At 39.8% G+C, this 18,196-nt stretch overlaps 1 long non-coding RNA gene across 1 annotated transcript in view; it reads right to left on the bottom strand.

Annotated features, from left to right (window-relative positions):
- LOC122220178 overlaps positions 1-18,196 on the bottom strand; it is a 90,716-nt gene that overhangs the window by 54,294 nt on the left and 18,226 nt on the right. The window contains exons 3-4 of the long non-coding RNA XR_006202703.1: positions 6,613-6,669; positions 4,637-4,704 (exon numbers count right to left, since the gene is read on the bottom strand). This is a non-coding gene — a long non-coding RNA (uncharacterized LOC122220178). The remainder of the gene's footprint in view (positions 1-4,636; positions 4,705-6,612; positions 6,670-18,196) is intronic.

The following is an 18,196-nucleotide window of genomic DNA, read 5'->3' as shown; positions in this document are numbered from 1 at the left end:
ATTGTGATCTTCCTACCAATATCTATTTCTAGGCAAGTGCTATATTAATATGCCACTTTTCACACATCTAACACTAAGGAGAACTAACAGAGTTAGTCTTCCCCTTTCCCTGTCATTCCTTGGATAAAATGGTTTGCTTCACAAAATTACTTGTTTAGTCTTATGGCTCACTGGTGTCATCAATAATGTGTATTGGGTATATCACTAATTAAGTCACATCCATTAGTTGCATGTTTATTGTGTGATAAACATCATACTACACAATACATAGGAAATTTTAAAGTACCAAAAAACGTATTAACCAAATTTTAAAATTAAAAAAAAAATACAAAAGTCATCAGAGCATGTTTGAATTAATTAGGGAAAACTTTAGAGAGGTGAATTTTTAAGCCAGAAAAGTTACATACATGTATTGGTGATAGCAGAGAAAGGGCTCTGATATTCAACAAGGCACAGAGGAAGGAATTAGAAAATCCGTAGGGTAATCTTCCCGTCAGAAACCACACACAAACCCCACACACCTCTACCTTTCCAAAACTCATGTTTGTCTGAGGGCAGAGACAAACTGGTCAATAAACTTGACAGATGTTTGTAGAGTATCTGCCACAGGGCTGAACAGGATCCCCCCATTCTGTGATCCCAGATGAGCATGACCTTCTCAAATTTCTCTAAGTGACTGAAGTTGGAGACCAGGAATTCTTGTGAACCACAGTGGAGCTCTACCCGTCAGAGGAGAGTTTGGGGTCCTGGAAATCATCTGTCATTGGCCACTGAGTAGTAAATGGTAATTCCCTAAACTCCTGTTGCCTGGGGAATGTTTCCTAACACAATACAGAAAGTATTTCAAGGCTGGCCCATCCAGAAATCTGATCCAAGTAGTTCCTGAGGGGCATTAAAACTGCCCTCCGGTGGCCACAGTATGGGAAAGAATACAAATGCCAGAGAAACCACACACTAAGAGGGCCCAGGTTAGGAATTTAGAGAGCCAAAGCATCCTGCTCCAGCTCACAATTAAGCAAGCAAAGACCAAGAACTCTCTGGTAGCAACGAGGAGAGTCAAGAAGCAAATGTCCACAAAAACAGGCAGACAAGCCAGAGACAAGAACAACATGGGCATATCTGAATATTGGACAGGAGCAGCGAGGCTTCCAGCAATTCCTGTGTGAGGAGAGACTGAGGCCTGACATAAATATCTGCACCTTTGTGCAATCCTAGGACAGGGCAAAGTCAAGCTTTTTAAACAAATTCTTTGCCCTTCATAAAATTTCTACTTTAAACATCCTTTTAAGGTATCATTATTTATACATAGCTGGGCCCAGTGGTCATTACCTTTAGAGTTAGGTTTCCAGGGTCTGGAGCAAAGCAAAGAAAATGGGGATCCCCCCCTTCCCTTTCTCCACCTTTAGGAATTATCCTAAGAGAATTATTTGCATTTCAGTGTACCACACCACACAGGGGCACATATCTGAAGATGAATCATGTTCCTATATCATTGAAAGACAGACTTTCAAGGACATTCTGTGCAGCTAAACCTTCTCTAATCCTGAACTATGAATCCAGGGCTGTGCCAGCCAATCTGGTGTAGGAAGGAGGAATCCACTTACCTTGATTTGATATTTCTCCAACTTTCCCAACTTGAACTTGATTCTCCATTCATCCACTCAACAGGCTCATACATACCACTCACTAAGGACCCAGGACTGCTCTAAGCACTGTAGCACCCATTTAATCCACACAACACTGTCAATTGTATGGCTTCAGCACCCCTCTCCCCCTCCATACACAAAACATCCCTTGCTCTTCATGTGTGTCACTTCTTTATTTGTTTGTGCCTTTTATGTGATTCTGTGTTATACTCTTATTTATGTTTGTGTCCTCCCCAGATGGATTATCTGCTCCAATAGGCCAATACTTGTCCAAATGCTATGACTTATAGGGACTTTGATGTTTGTCCCCTCCCTGGCAAACTGTTGAGGAGGGTGACACTTGCTGATGCTGTAGATTCCTCTCAGGAGCTTACCCTTCAGGCTTCCTGAGGAAAAAACAGCTTGCTCCCCCTTCCTCTTTTCTGGGGTATCTGTCTACACCATCCCCACCGCGGCATATATACTGCTGCTTCCATGCCCCCAGCCCAAGTCAGGTATCTCAGCATTGCTGGGCATACCTGGGAAGACATCATTTTTTTCTGTCAAATTGCAAGACTCTGTGTCCAAGGGCCACAGCCATAGCAATTTCCTCCTACATCCAGGCCTGACTCTGTCACACTTGGCCCTACCGTGGTGGTGGAGCTCTTTGTGGAGTGCTTAGTGCAGCACTCTGGCAATTAGGGGCTTGGCAAATGCTTTTCCATGATGCTGAAGTGAGGATCAGAGGGGCAAAATAGTCTCTGGAACAAAGGGGCACACTGTGAGTGAATTCACCTTTTATTATGGGCTGTTTGGCCACCAGACCCCTGTGTGCCCAGGATGAAGGGAAACAACAGTATGAACGTGAGCATAGGACAGGGCACGCAGAGACTGGGGCCATGGCGCCAAGCCCGTTAGCACCAAAACATAGAAACGATAAGATCCAAAGTTAATAACCAAGTTAGGGAAATATTAACTGACACAAAGAATTTGGAAGTCACAAACTGGTTTCAGAGAAACCCCCATAGATTCCAAGCTCAATAGCAAGTGTATATTCAAAAACACTAATTAGCAGGCAAAATGCAGGTTCATGAAACAAAGTTCTAAAGAAAGCGAAGAAGGCTGGAGAGTTGGGGGGTGGGGCAGGAGCAAGACAATTTCCCTAGCGAGAATGATGAGAGAGTTGCTTGCTCAAGGGCAAATTTTATGGAAAATCATGATCCAGTGCTAACAAAGGGAGAAACCTTTCCAAAGAGTTAATGGAGCAGTTAGAGAAATTCAGGTTCAGTAAATCATGAGGACCGAGAGTATTGATCTGAACATTGTGGTGGGTGAAAATATGGAGCTGAGCTGCTGACCAAACTATATAATAGAACAGTTCTTCAAAAGTGGCTGGGGATTTTAGTTGCTGAGTTGATGCTGGAGTCTTGCCCACAGAGCTCTCCCTCCCAAGCTGGTTCTCTTAAGAAATTCTGCCCACTGTATCCTGGAGGTTAGTCACCTCTCCCATTCACATAACTGTACCCCTCATCTCTGATGATTCCACATCCACAATCTCCAGGCCAACCTCTCATCTGATCTCTGGGGGTATTTCCAAATCTCTGCAGGACATTTCTATGCTGGTGACTCACTATCACAGATACTTAGACACTCATTGTCCCAATGCCCTCACTGCCATAACCAGTGAGAAAACAAAACAAAGCAAGCAAACTAACCACAAAACCACCCAAATTGTGTTCCCTGACCTCCAGCCTTGAACACATGGAGAAACCTGTGATCCCTCCCACATCTTCAGATCCTCTACAATTTGCCAATAACAGTAGCATGTCACCTTGGCCAGTTATTCAACTTTCTCTAATTCTGTTTCCTCACCTGGAGAATGTGAATAATAAAGATTGACATGAGGACTGAAAAAGCCCAAGTGTGCAAAGTGCTCAGAATGACACCTGACACATAGTTACACACACACTATCATTTTTACCTGCGCTGGCATTACATTAAAATATTTCTTCACTTCTTTCCACTGTAGGTTCCAGCAGCATCACATCAAGGCCCTTATTGCCTCAGGCCACATTAGAATCCCAAACAAATAGAGCTAGGAGACTCCTAAGGGAAATGAAGTACTTAATCTAGAGTGCTTTCACTTCTCTGCACTGACTCCTCTTAGCCTGGCGGACGCCACAGCCCTCTCCCTGCTCTTCTCCAGCACCAGCATCTCCTTTTCTAAATACTCAGTCCACATCAGTCCTTGTTCAAGAACCTACAGTGGTTCCCTAGGATAAGGCTATCCCTGGGGAGTGTGAGCCCTAGGCAAATGTATTTCGCAGGTCCATATGTGTATCAATAATTTTATTGGAAAATGAACCCATGTTACTGATGAAGATTTAAAATAATGGTATTTATTGCCTGATGTGAACATTCTTATCTCCTTCATCCCCTGTGAACGAGAGTTACTCCAAATCAGCATGTCAGCACCATTCTAGTGGTCCGATGTCATGCAATATTACAAAAGAAATAACTTGCTGCCCAGGGTCAGTGGGAACAAATGCTGACCAAGCTGCTCTCCTGAATTAGGCCCCACTTTGGCTTCAAGAAAATACATAAGCATGAGTTCTGGAGCTCCTGTAGATATCTGGTCAACCTCATAGGCTGGCTAGAGAGAAGCACATTGCCCTAAAGGGGAGAAATGAGATCTGACTTGGACACTGAAACCGAAATAGCATTGCAGCTGGGGACTTCAAGTAATGTCATCCAAACCATGAGGACTTCTGTGGTGTGGTGACCCAAGGCAGGGATCTTGCCCATGGTTAAGAGCAGTACTGTCTCATCAGCTGGTTAATAGATTGAGATGCTATGGAAGAGTACCTCAGAGCCACTTTTCATAGCTTTATGAAGACTTCTGGCCAATTGCATTATATGTTAAATAACTAGGAACTTGGATGCATTAAAAATTAATAGAAAATTGTATGAATAATGAATATGTGGCAGTATATAAAATGATCATACATTACCTGCAGTTAGACAATGAATCCTTGAAATGGTATGAGTTATATGACCCTATAGTCTTTTCACTGGTGGCCTGAGGTGAACAAGAACAAAGGAGAGAGTAAGTAAAATCTGGGTGAAGGGTATTCCACTGTCCGAGTTACTTATGCTCATAAAGCATGTGCCTAAGTGTCTATCCCCACTCCTTCACTCTCTGAGACCTGCCACACAGCCCTGAGCCCCTGAGCCTAAATTGCAGGTAATGAGGCTGATCCCAGCCTCCTAGGATTGACAGACCCCTTAGGATGCAAGCAAAGCAGGTTAGGTTAGCCTTCTTGGAGCCATGCCAGCCAGGATTGTGGTTGTGGGAATTTCATTGATCTGGTCTGGGCCACAGAGGGTCAGGTAGAGGGAGAACCAAAAATAAGGCAGTGTAGTATCTACCAACCTCCCACCTCTATCCCTTTTTCCTCCCTCCTCCCCAAGTCTGCTTGGGGACTTCCAAAGAGAAATACTGTAATCCATGAACATCTCCAGCCTCATGAGGTCATTTTCCAAAGGTTTTACAGTTTCTCATGTCTCCTTCTCACTCTGCCAGTATCCAATTACTAGGTTCTCTCTCTCTCTCTCTCTCTCTCTCTCTCTCTCTCTCTTTCTCTCTCTCACACACACACACACACACACACACACACACACACACACACACACAGAGTGTTGGCACATTTTGGCTTCTAGAGTTTTAGATAATATGTTGGCTCAACAAGAGAAAAAAAAAGAGCTTTTCCTGCCAAATTAAAGAGAGGCAGAGCCTGGTAACACAGGTGATGGGGCGAATATTTACAAAGTCTGCCTCCCCACACTGCTTCTTTGATGCAATTCTTTTTTTGCCCTAAAGGAATTTCATGGTAATGAAATCTGTACTCAAAAATCAAGCCTTCCTAACTAGAGATACCTTGGGACTGTTTGTTCTCTGCAGTGTAGTGGTGTGTGGCATGACCCTTTTCTGAGTGTGCATGTGAGGCAGTATGTGTGTTGGGGGGAAGGGGGATGTTGCTATCAATGTATGATCTGAGCCTGCTTTGAAAGCTGATCCCAAGGGGTAAAATAAGATATGGCACTAATCTGAGGAGACATTAAAATCTTCTGACCTGTCTTATCTAACAGAATTCTGGTGCTTGTTTTTCATTATAAAGATCTGGGGTAATAACTTTATTTAGTGCTTGCATTCCCCCCCCCCACCCCCCCCTGGATTTCTACAGGAAAGTCAAAGACACTGATTTATAAACAGAGGGTTCTTATGTACTATTTTTAGAACAATGCTGTACCAGATTTATAAGGGGGTTGGGGGGGGGGGGGGAGAAACTACAGTCACTTTTGAGCAAAGTAGCATTTCACTGCATAATAATGAAGTACTAATTGCTCTTTGTCATCACTTTTTATGCAAATTGCCCTGGAGCATTTGCCCAACATGCATTTTACATTTTAACAAAGAAAGTGGAGTCTTGATAAACAAGAATCGTATACCCAAGCAAAAATAAAAATATCAGCTATAAAATAAAACTGCTTAAGGTGCATTCTCTAAGGATATAAATTTTTCTATTATATCATCCCCCATATTAGATCTATTTGACCAAGAAGATTCCTTCGAATCTGAAGTAACAGTTTATGTGTCAGGCAAACAATAATAATAATAATAATAATAATAATAATAATAATAATAATATTTCTATGCAAAACCTGCATATTTTACTCATCCTACAATTTACAATGGAAGTTTGATGTGAAAATTATGTTCCCAGCAGAATTTAAATAGACCAGGTCAAAATCTAGATTGGCAAAGGAATCATGTTGTGTCAAAGCATTTTTCACAGGCACAAATCTCACTATTTTAGAGGTTTCAGTTATTCTAATGGATTCCCATTTTCATAGAGACAGTCATCAGCGTTATCAAAAAAGAAACACGATTTGCATATCATAAATAGGTACAGAGTTTGAAACCTACCTTAAGGATGTGTGTGTTCAAATTCTGGTCTGGTGACTGTTACTGGTTCCTATCATACTGACACCAGGCAATAGGGGAGAAAAAAGAGAAATGTGATTTATAAGTTTTCAGAGACCTTCAGAGAAATCTAAAATTCAAACCTGGCCTTCCAGGTCATTATGAAGATATATTTGTGGAAGAAAGAGGATAGAACATATTTTATTTAACAGTCTGTTAGCTTGATCTATACCATTTAAATATTTAAACATATGGTATGTGGGCCTCCATTTGTACTCTTGCCCCAGGCCCCACAAATGTTAGGGCAAGGTCTGCTTCTCAGAACCACTCCCCCACCTCCAACTCACTAGCTTCAATCAATCTGTACATGTTCATTCTAAAAATGGAATGCAATTGGTTTTAAAGGCAGCTGATGTTGAGGGCCATCACCTATGCTATTCAGTAAATCTACACTTTGCAAATAGAAAAATACAGTGTGTGACAAGGTGCTATTTATGAAGCAATAGATGATTTCTTCTCAGATGCAGAGCGATGAACTGCTGCCTTATTAAATGACCATCGTAGAGTGTTATTTCCAAAGTATGATAATTCCTGGAATAATAATAATCATACTATGAAGCCTATTTAATTCCAGACTTCAAAGCTGTTTACAGCCTTAAAGTTATTAGTCCACAGTCCCTTCCTCTGAGTTGGATCCATAAGGTATTATCCATTCATTTTTTTATAAGCACCTAGGCCCAGACCCAGAAGAATATTGCCTAAGGTCATTGAAGGAGTCAGGGTGCGAGTGGAGTGTGGAATCCCCACTCATAGTCGCAGACCCCCTCCGTTAGACAACCTGATTATGAGATGAAATACTGGTAAACATGAGCTTCTGTGCCCAGGAAATGCACTGTGAAGGGCATAATGAATTACTTATGCTGTGTAGTGTATGTATAAATCATATTAAAGCATGCTGAATAGTACATTATCATGCTTCTATTTTGCATTACAAAAGTAACTAATGTAAGCTGCAAAGTGTACTTTTAATCCATTATTCATTTCTAAAAGTAGTCAGACCACTATTCAAGTACCATAAAAGGCTACCAGGATAAGCAAACCTGCTTTTCAATTTATGAAGATGAAACAGCAAGATTTTAAAATCAATTTTAAATTAGTCAAGCTGTATTTATGAAAACACATCAAATCTGTGCATTTCTGGTTCAGATGGAGAAATTATTACAAACTCTAAACTTTCCACCCCCCCCAAAAGATTATGTGTCTTAAGTCTGGAATCAATATAATTACTTTTATTATGTGTGATTCTCTGATATTATTTGTTTTACCTTACTTTTTAAATGTTTACAATGGATCAAAACTTATTTTTAGTGTTCTTTCTCATTTGGGTTGAATTATCTACATTCTGATTTTCCACAGCTACTTCCTTGCCCCCAAATGTTTCCCCAGCACACAAGCAAATAATTAGGGTGGCCTTATCATCCCTGAGCACCCCATCTGAAAGACCCCTCAAAAGTCTTCCTAGTCAGGGTTCAAAAACCAGAAACCATAAAAGAAAAGATTGAGGCAAATTGATACAAAAGCAACATTAGCACAAAATACAACTGACAAACTAAGAAAATATTTGCAATCTAAATCATAGTGGGTCAAGCCCTTCAATGTTGAGTGAGTCTTAACAAATTGAGAGAAGTCCAAAAGCCCAACAGAAACTGAACAAAGGATGTGAACATAAAATTCACCAAGAAAGCAATACAAATGGTTCTTTAACACACCAAAAACCGTGCAATCTCACACACAGAAAATTCAGATCAAAGCTACATGATGATACCACTTCAAATTGGCAAACATTTCTCAAAGTTTGATAATATAATTGTTGCCAGGGCTGTGGGGAAACAATCACTTGCATATGCTAGAAGGACTGCAAATTAGAATAAATCTCATGGATGGCAACATGGCAATCCCTATCAAAGTTACTTGCTTGGACCCAGTGATCCCACTTCTGGGACTTCATCCTACAGATCCATACATCTGCACACTATGAAACAATATATATACAAGGTCACCCACTGCAGTATTATTGCAGAAATAGCAAAAATTTGGAAACAACCCAAGAGCATGTGATGGTTAATTTTATGTGTCAGCTTGACTGGGTCACAGAATGCCCAGATACTTAGTCAATCATTATTCTGGGTGTTTCTGTGAGGGTGTTTTTGGATGAGATTAACATTTAAATTGGTAAACTAAGGGGTGCCTGGGTGCCTCAGTTGGTTAAGCATCCAACTCTTGATCTCAGCTCAGGTCATGATCTCAGGGTCATGAGTTCAGGCCCTGCATTGGGCTCCACACTGGGTGTGAAGACTATGTTAAAAAAAAATCGGCAGACTGAGTAAAGCAGATTGCCCTCCCTATTGTGCATGGGCCTCATCCAGTTAGTTGAAGGCCTGAAAAGAACAAAAAGGCTGACCCTCCTCAGCCCTCCCCACCTTGCAATAAGAGACAATCAGCTTTTCCCTGCCTTTGAACTGATACTGAAATATCTGCTCTTTCTGGCTCTCAGGCTGCCAGCCTTCAGATTGGAACTACACCATCAGCTCTCCTGGGTCTGCAGCTTGCCAACTTACTCTGCAGATCTTGGGACTTTGTCAGCCTCCAAAATCATATCAGCCAGTTCCTACACACACACACACACACACACACACACACACACACACACACTCTGTCTCTCTCTCTCTCTCTCTCTCTCTCTCTATTGGTTTTGTTTCTCTGGAGAACCCTAATACAATAGAGAATTGGTTAAATAAACCATCATACACATATTAGGGAATAGTACTCAGATATAGAAAAACAAATGGAGATGATCTCTGCGATCTCCAGGACATACTAAGTGAGTAACAGTAAGGTGCAAAACAAGACACATCATATGCTAACTATTTCGTGAAAGGAGGGATAAGGATGTATATAAGGATATGTATTTGTAATTGCTTATGTTGAAAAGAAACACAAAAGTGGTAAATAAATTTATTTCTATCGGGGGTCAAAGTGAATCAGGACATATACTTGCAAATGAATACTCTTTCGATCCTTTTGGGTTTTGATTCATATGAATATATTACTTATCAAAAAATAATTTAAATTTATAAAGCAATAATAGTGCTTCTTTATCATATCACCCTAATTTATTTCTTTTATTGTACTATTACTGCCTGAGATTTTTCTTGCTTAATTATTGGTTTCCTTGTGCCCTGCTCTCTAGAACAGGGGTCAGCAAATTATAGCCCATGGGCCAAATCCAACCCACCTCTTATTTTGTAAATAAAGTTTTATTGGTAAACAGCCCTGTCCAATCATTTATATATTTCTAAGGCTGCTTTTTTTTTTTTTTTTTTTCAACGTTTATTTTATTTTTGGGACAGAGAGAGACAGAGCATGAACGGGGGAGGGACAGAGAGAGAGGGAGACACAGAATCGGAAACAGGCTCCAGGCTCTGAGCCATCAGCCCAGAGCCTGACGCGGGGCTCGAACTCACGGACCGTGAGATCGTGACCTGGCTGAAGTCGGACGCTTAACCGACTGCGCCACCCAGGCGCCCCTAAGGCTGCTTTTATGGTACAGTGGCAGAGCTGAATAGCTGTGACTGAGACCATATGACCCACAAAGCCTAAAGTATTTACTCTCTGGCCCTTTACAGAAAAAGTTTACTGACTCTTGCTCTAGAATGTGAGCTCCTTCCAAATAAAACGCAAAGGCAGAAAGCTTATTTGGTCTTCACTGTATCCCTCAGAATACTGTCTAGTGCACAGTAGGTGCTCCTCAATTCTGTCACAGGTTGAGTTTCCAGGGAAATGAACTCTGAGATGGAGATTAGCAGGTGGGAGGTTTCTTAGGGAATGTTGCTGGGATCATCGGAGAAACAGGAAGGAGCAGCGTGGGGCAGAAGGAGAAGTCAAGCCTTGGTGTGGTCTCAATGAAATGCCTCACCTGAACTGGCAGGGAGTTCTGAAAATGAGGTGACCCTTCGGAGCTCTCCAAATGAATTGAGAGAGCCAGGCCATTAAACTCCCACTTGGATCTGTCATTGGATGGGAGCCAACCCAGGAAGGAGGTGTGACCTTGAGGGAAGTAGCTATCTTCAGCCAAAACTAATCTTAAATAGTGGTACCCCTGGTGAGGGCTGTCTGCCAATAGTACTCCCAAAAGCTGGGGCAGTAGGTCTTTAAGGGGAAGGAGTGGGGGCCAAACAACATAGCATCCGTCACAAGGACTAATTAAATGTGTTTGTATGCATCTGCTCCAGTGGTAATTCCAGTTCATAATACCACTCAGTAGATTTTATTCTCAGAATCTTTCAATATGTTTTAGCTTATATAATTTCAGAAGCAGACACTGAGGCAACCATGGGAGTGTTTGTGTGTGTGTGTGTGTGTGTGTGTGTGTGTGTCTGTGTGTGTGTCTGTGTGTGTGTGATGTAGAACACACCAGTAGAGGAATGGAGAAGTCAGACAGTGAAGGTAAGGCAGTTGAGCCACTGCCCATAGTATCATAGACAAGTGCTACTCAGAGAGGGATTCAGGGAATAGTGCCCATCCAGGAACTGTTTGCCGCTGAGTTTACATTTACAGTTGTTCTCAATTCCATCTCATTCTCATCCTTGGTTTCTGAGCAGAATTAGGTAGAACTGTTTTTCCACTCACTCAAAATCATTATCTTTAACTTAAAGTTAAGAGACAATGCCTGGATGTAAAAGTCATACTGGTGCCTAAATGCTATAGAGCAACTTGATATAAAAATCTCTTCCCTTTGTTCCTTTCTCTAATAAGGGCACCTAAACACCAGTTTAGATATTATCGAATGCAAGGTGCAGGCTTGCTTTTTCTAACAACTTCTCTGCTCTAGGAGTGGCTGACCATTAGTTAGTTTCATTTCCCTTACTCTCCTATCATGATCACCCTGAATCACCTCCAACACAAGGAAAGCTGAGAGAGAAATACCCACCTAGAACACTCAGGAGATTGCAACCAAATGACCATGCTTTTCAATCAAAGGATAGTAATTTTCACATTTTTCTAGGAAGGGTAAAATATTTCCCATCCCAAACTTAAGTTTTCTATCTTTTGAATCTAGAGATTCTGTATTTTAAAATGATAGTTCCTATGGGAACAAAGTATCAATTTCTCTTAGCAACCACTGTAGCTTTTATAGCATTGATAAACTTGGTTTCAACATGAAACTACTTTCACTAGGAGCTTATTGTTAACCGTAAAACCAAGCTTACCATAGCATGATTTTAAAAAACCACATTTTAAGCAGGATATAAAATCACATATAAATAGCAATATGTACAAAATAACATATGTACAAAACACAAAAAGACTTCAAAGAAATAAACTAAAATATTAAATTATGTTCTTCATGTCCATACTTTCTCAATTTTTGCTTTGTGCACAAAATAAATCTAATGCAAAAAAAAGTAACTCTAAACACAATATAATTTGATTTTAAGTTAGAGATAGAGAATGGAAGTATTATATAAACTCTAAGCTGAGCCTCAGACTGCTGTCTTCTCACTCTAGCTTCATGACTACGTTACTGGATGGTAGAGCCCAAATCACTTAACCCCTTACCCCTGGCCTGCATGCTCTTCCCATGAAAAATGATGTCTAAGTTTCTTTGGAACCCTAAAATTTAATGATTTTATAATTTTACTTTCCCACCATAATTTTATGTTGTGGGATGGCCCAATCCTGGAGCAGTCTATAGACTCTGAAGAGCATGAAAACCACCAGGGAATAAAAGATAACAAATATTGGTGAGGATGTGGAGAAAAGAGAACACTTCTGCACTGTTGATGGGAATGTAAGTTGGTGTAACCACGATGAAAAGCAGTATGAGGTTTCCTCAAAAAATTAAAAATAGAATTATCATATAATCCAGTAATTCTACTTCTGGGTATGTATCTGAAGGAAATAAAATCATTACCTGGAAGAGACATCTGCACCTCCCATGTTCATTGCACCTCCCGTGTTCATTGCAGCATTATTTACTATAGCCAAGATGTGGCTGACAAGTCCACTGGCAGATGAATGGATAAAGAAAATGTGATATATATACAGAGACGACCCTTGAATAACACAGGTTTGAGCTGCGAGTCACTTATACATGGATTTTTTTAAAGTACAGTGTTGTAAATGTATTTTCTTTTCCTTATCATTTTCTTAATAACATTTTCTTTTTCTATCTTGCTTTATTTAAAAATTTCCTATCCCAGTAATACACTAAATATACTGTATTTAAAAATACAGTATACAATACACATAACATACAAAATATGTGTTAATCAATTCTTTATGTCATTGGTAAGGCTTCTGGTCAACAGTAGGCTATTTATAGTTAAGTTTCTGGGAAGTCAACAGTTATACATGGATTTTTTATTGCACAGGGGTTTGGTGTCCCTAACTGCAGTATTATTCAAGGGTCAGCTATATATATATGCAATATATATATGATATATATATATATGATATATGGTGTATATCATATATATATCATATACATATATCACTTATGTTTACATATATTGCATCACATATATGTGTATATAATATTACATCATATATACCACATACCATCATAAATATGTATACCATATATATTATATCTATATATAATATACACATATATAATATATCTATATATAATATCTATATATTATATCAGCTTTTACTGGAAACTTCTTTCTCCCAGTATGAAACTAGGATCCACTGGTAAGCAAAAAAGAAAAACCCTCATAGAGGAGTTGCTTCTTGAAGATAAGCAAATTTTAAAAATTCAAAACAGACATGTCTTTACTAGATGTATATTGTAAAATGACCGCATTTAATTTAATAACCAGAAGAAAGCAGTTCAAGGATTATATGGTGCTGAGTTTTTGATCCAGGGTTGGGATGGGAGAAGTGTTCCCACCAACACATATCTTGGTGTTTATATTGTTCAACATAGGTTCTCTTTAAATGTATCATGGGTTTAAGAAAACACAAGGTATGAAAATCAAAATGCATAAAACATAAAGTGGGGCATAATGAAACACATTTCAAATGCATTCTTACCTTTACAAAAAGATTATTTACATAAATTTTGAAATAGGAATGTCCCCTTCAGCATTTGAAATACCATGAGTTTGATAATACTATGTTTCTTGATATGGGTGCTGGTTACATGGGTGTGTTCATATTGTAAAAATTCGTTGAGGTGTGAACTTACGGTTTGTGCCCTTTACAATAAGTATGTTATAATTTAGTACAAACTTTACCTAAAAATTCATTCATTGTAAATAACCCAATGTGTGTACATGGATATAAGTCTGCTATACCTTTCGTAGGTGGCATGTTAGAAAACTCTTGAGTGAGGTAAAAAAGGACAGGATAGAACTAGTTTGTATGAGTTCAAATGGGTCCATAGGAAGAAAGAAGGAAGACCAAGTCAAGGTCAAGTGTAACTGAATGTCAACAAAATGGCATGGCCATGTAAGATGGCCATTTTTAGGGTAAAGTCAAATGTCAGAGCTGACCATCTTTATTTAAAGAAGACTAATAAAGATACAGATTTGGGCCATGAAGGTAAAAATAAAAGCAATGTAATTTCTCCTGCCACGATACTGGAACTCCATTTCCAAGAGAACTGGTGTGAAATCATAGAAGGCAGGATTTGAATATTGAACTGGCCACTTACTAGCTGTAGAATGCTGGGCATACCTAACCCCTCTGAGTTCATTCATCTGTAAAGAAGAGATAATAAAACATACTACTTTGTGGGGTTGTTTTAAAGATTAAGCAAATAATATATATGAAGTACTGGTCTAGTGTTTACCTCAAATAACAGTAATTATTATTGTTCCTACCCCAAGATGTGAACATTTTAAGGAAAAATTGTGTTTCCATTTAGAATTACTTAAATTTTTTAAAGGCAAAACTGAATGTTTTGGTCAAAAACCATTTTATTTTTCCATGTTAGCACTAAAAACATTTTTAGGACCAATCTATGATTTCTATGGGCTGAAAGTGTGATTTTGCATTTTTCCCTTCTAGTTTTTGAGAACGATGTGGAACACATAGGCTTCTAAGTAGGTACTGACTGTTGGCGTTTAAGCTCCTGGCAGTTAATATAAACCCTGGATTTACATGGCCTTCAATTTCCTTCACAACAGTTGCCTAAGTAGGATTTATCACCCTTGTCCTGGTGCACACGGGAGGATAGACAAGGTGAAATGTATAGTCAAGCTGGTTAGCCTGTCTTAATGTTAAAATGTTTTTGAGTAAGGACTAGCTTTAATTTTTACACTGGAATCACAATATGATGATGCTGTGTATAGACAGGGTTGGTCCCAGATCTTAATTTTATTTGTGTATACTTACATAAATATCTAAGAATTTGGGATGTTTTTTCTTTCCTGTAAATTACCTCTACGGTAATCAGATGTTTTCTGGTTAGCATCAAACAGATCTATATCTATAAAAACTTTGTTAACATAAGCAGAAATCTATGAATATAAAAACCCTTTAAAATAACATTGGAGTCCAGATTACCCACAAATGCAAGGAGGTCAAGGGTCGAGTGACACTCTCTTCTTCATTTGCCCTGCTGCCTGTAATAGTTGAGACTTGGTGAACCAGAACGAAATTGACAAGGGGCAAACTTGCCATTTCAAGTCTCCCAGATTAAATTGAAGTCTTGTTTTTAATTTCATTTCCTTTTTTATTTAAAAAAAGAACTTGTTATTCACATTTTGAAATTACACTAAAATGTAAGTTAACTGTCCCAGCGCTGCCTCTCCGCCTGATTGCTCACTGGATAAAACACACGTGTATTATCAAAAATAGCCTCGGTGCAGGCAACTCAACACAACCAGTATCGTGGGCTAAGAGGGGCTCTAAGGAATGAAATAACCAGTATCTGGGAATCCCCTATCAGTGCTATACAAAAAAATCACCAAGATTTTTATACTCAAGTCTGCTGCAGGTGTTAGAAAACAATGGCAGGAGTGTAATCTATATTTGAAGAGGAAAGTATTGGGAGATGGAATTAGTCTTTGATTTGAGCAAAGATTCAATGCTAATAGTTCTCTGGTTGCTAACCTTGACTCTATTATTGCACCTTTGTCATTCTCAGCAAGCCTTTGTGACTCAATTTTGCCATCTATGACACAGAATAATACAAGCATGCTTTATCTTCTGTAATTGCTGTACCCTTGAAAACTTGTGTGAACTGAATTGTGGAAAATAAAATTACAAGCTTTGAATATATTAGGAAAAAATCAATATTTTAAGAAACCTCGAGATGGGTCCTTTTGTCAAGTAAAGAATTCTTTGATACCCTGGGTTTTTTTTTTTACATAAATTCAATTTTTAGCTTTATATTCTTTAAAACTAGAACACATTTTTAAAAGGGAAAGTATGGTGATTTTTACAGGCATTAGGTAATGGATTGGGCCCAAGGGTTCCCTACCCCTTGGCCTCTAAAGAGGTTTCTGAATATTCACCTTGTTCCTGTTCAGCTCCATGCTGTGCTGCTGGGAAGAAAGAGTGAGGTGGTCATGGAGGGGTGTGTTCTTGAAACATGACTCTTTAGGCAATTAAAAAAAAAAACCACAAAACTTTGTGTTCTTGGGACAATTAAGGGAGTGGGAAGAGATAAGCTGAGAGATGGAAGGTAAGGAGAAGAAGCAAGGCCAGGGTTGGTGAAGGAGTTTACAGCAGAACTGGTAGAGAACTTGACATGTTTGAGAAACTAAGAGATGAGTATGATGGAAAGATGGCGAGTGAAGGGAAGAATGATGTCAAGTTTGGGAGAAGAGTGAGGGCCAGGTTATGCAAGGCGTCGTAGACCATGACAGGATGCTTGAACTGCACTCCAATCTCAGTGGGAAGCCATTGAGGGGTCTTGAACAGCAGAGTGACATGAAACAATTCACATTTAAGAAAATCATCTTACTGCCATGTGAACATAGACTGGAGGTAGGCATGAGTGGAAGCAAAGAAAACTTTAAGGAGCCACTGCACTTGCAGAGCCCAGGCAGGAGTCTATAGCCAGGACTAAGGTGGAAAGAGAGGAAGGGCAGAGAAACACGGATCCAATATAAATGTTGAGCACAGAATAGTCAAATGTGACTGAAAAGATGAATGCAGGGAAGTGAGGGGGAGGGAGGGATCAAGGATGACTCCTAGGTTTCTGGAATGAATGACTGACTGAGTGCTGTTTGCCATCCTTTATTTCTCTACAGTCTTTTGGATATAATCTCCTTATTCCTATTATTTCAGCTTATTTCCTCTCCAGCTCTAACCTCTGTCCTGAATCCCAGACGCACATTTCCAATCACCCGCTGTACATCAAATGCAAATCTCCTTCCTCTTTTTCTGAATTTCAAAACTTGAGAAATTATATTGTTTTTAAATTTTTACATCCTTCTCTGTTGCTAACAAACATCAAGTCAGTTTCCAAGAACTGAGAGTTTCCCTCTCAAACTATCATTAGTTCTATCCCCTTGTCTTTTCCCATCTCCATTCAGGCCCCTGCCCTCCTGCCTAGACTACTATAAGAGTCTTCAACCTCGTTCCCTCACCACCTGTCTCTGCTCCTAATCTGTCCTGCACACTGCTTGCTGACTGATCTCTCAAAAGTAAAAAATCCAGTAATTTCACCCCAGGCTCAGAAATTATCAATATTTCCCTACTGATGAAGAAATTAATTGCAAGCATTTATGTTGGCACTCAAGATTCCCTGTCACACACACACTAGCACATTTTAGGAGTACTATCCTCGGGGGGGGGGGGTGTGATATTGTGAACCTCGGAAAAGAATAGGCAGAAGGGAATAGGTATTTGGTTGGACACAAGCAGACTGAATATGACACTGTGCCTGGACTGTCCACATAAACTAAGAGCCGCTCCTCTTCAAGAAGGTCTTTCAAAAAACTTAGCTCATATCAGAATTACACATATCCCAGCTCAAGAGAAGTGCCTTGAGGAAACTGGTGGACACTGGCTATTTTTTTTATTAAAACTTTTTAAAAGTTTATTTATTTATTTTGAGAGAGAGAGAGAGAGGAAGAGAGAGAATCTCAAGCAGGCTCTGTGCTGTCAGCACAGAGCCCAACATGGGTCTCGATCCCATGAACCGTGAGATCATGACTTGACCTGAAATCAAGAGTCAGACGCTTAACCCACTGAGCCACCCAGGCACCCCAGACATTGGTTGTTTTTGTTTGCCCAACGCCCCTCTTTCTTTCAAGATAGGAATGTGCCAGTCATGGTTTTTATCTCCCTTTCCTAAATGATGGGTCCATGGCATGGGTACATGACCCAGGAGGGCTGTTTAAATGTTTGATGTATGGACTGTGGAAGAGAGAAAGTGTTGTTGTCCCTCTCTAGAAATGTTGCACAGTAAGGACTAGGTGAGCCTGAAGCTGCTGATGACCACCTTTCCCTTCACAGCAATAGCACCTGCTTGAGTATGAGAACAGCAAAGTGGAAAACGGAGCTGTGAGAGAGTCAGAAACCATATCATCAGAGTCTGGGCCAGGCAGTGCCCCTGGACTTT

Source organism: Panthera leo, chromosome B2 (genome assembly GCF_018350215.1).
Source record: "Panthera leo isolate Ple1 chromosome B2, P.leo_Ple1_pat1.1, whole genome shotgun sequence".
Classification (NCBI taxonomy): Eukaryota; Metazoa; Chordata; class Mammalia; order Carnivora; family Felidae; genus Panthera; species Panthera leo.
The sequence above is the reverse complement of the archived record's forward strand: the minus strand, read 5'-3'. Positions and strand labels throughout refer to the sequence as shown.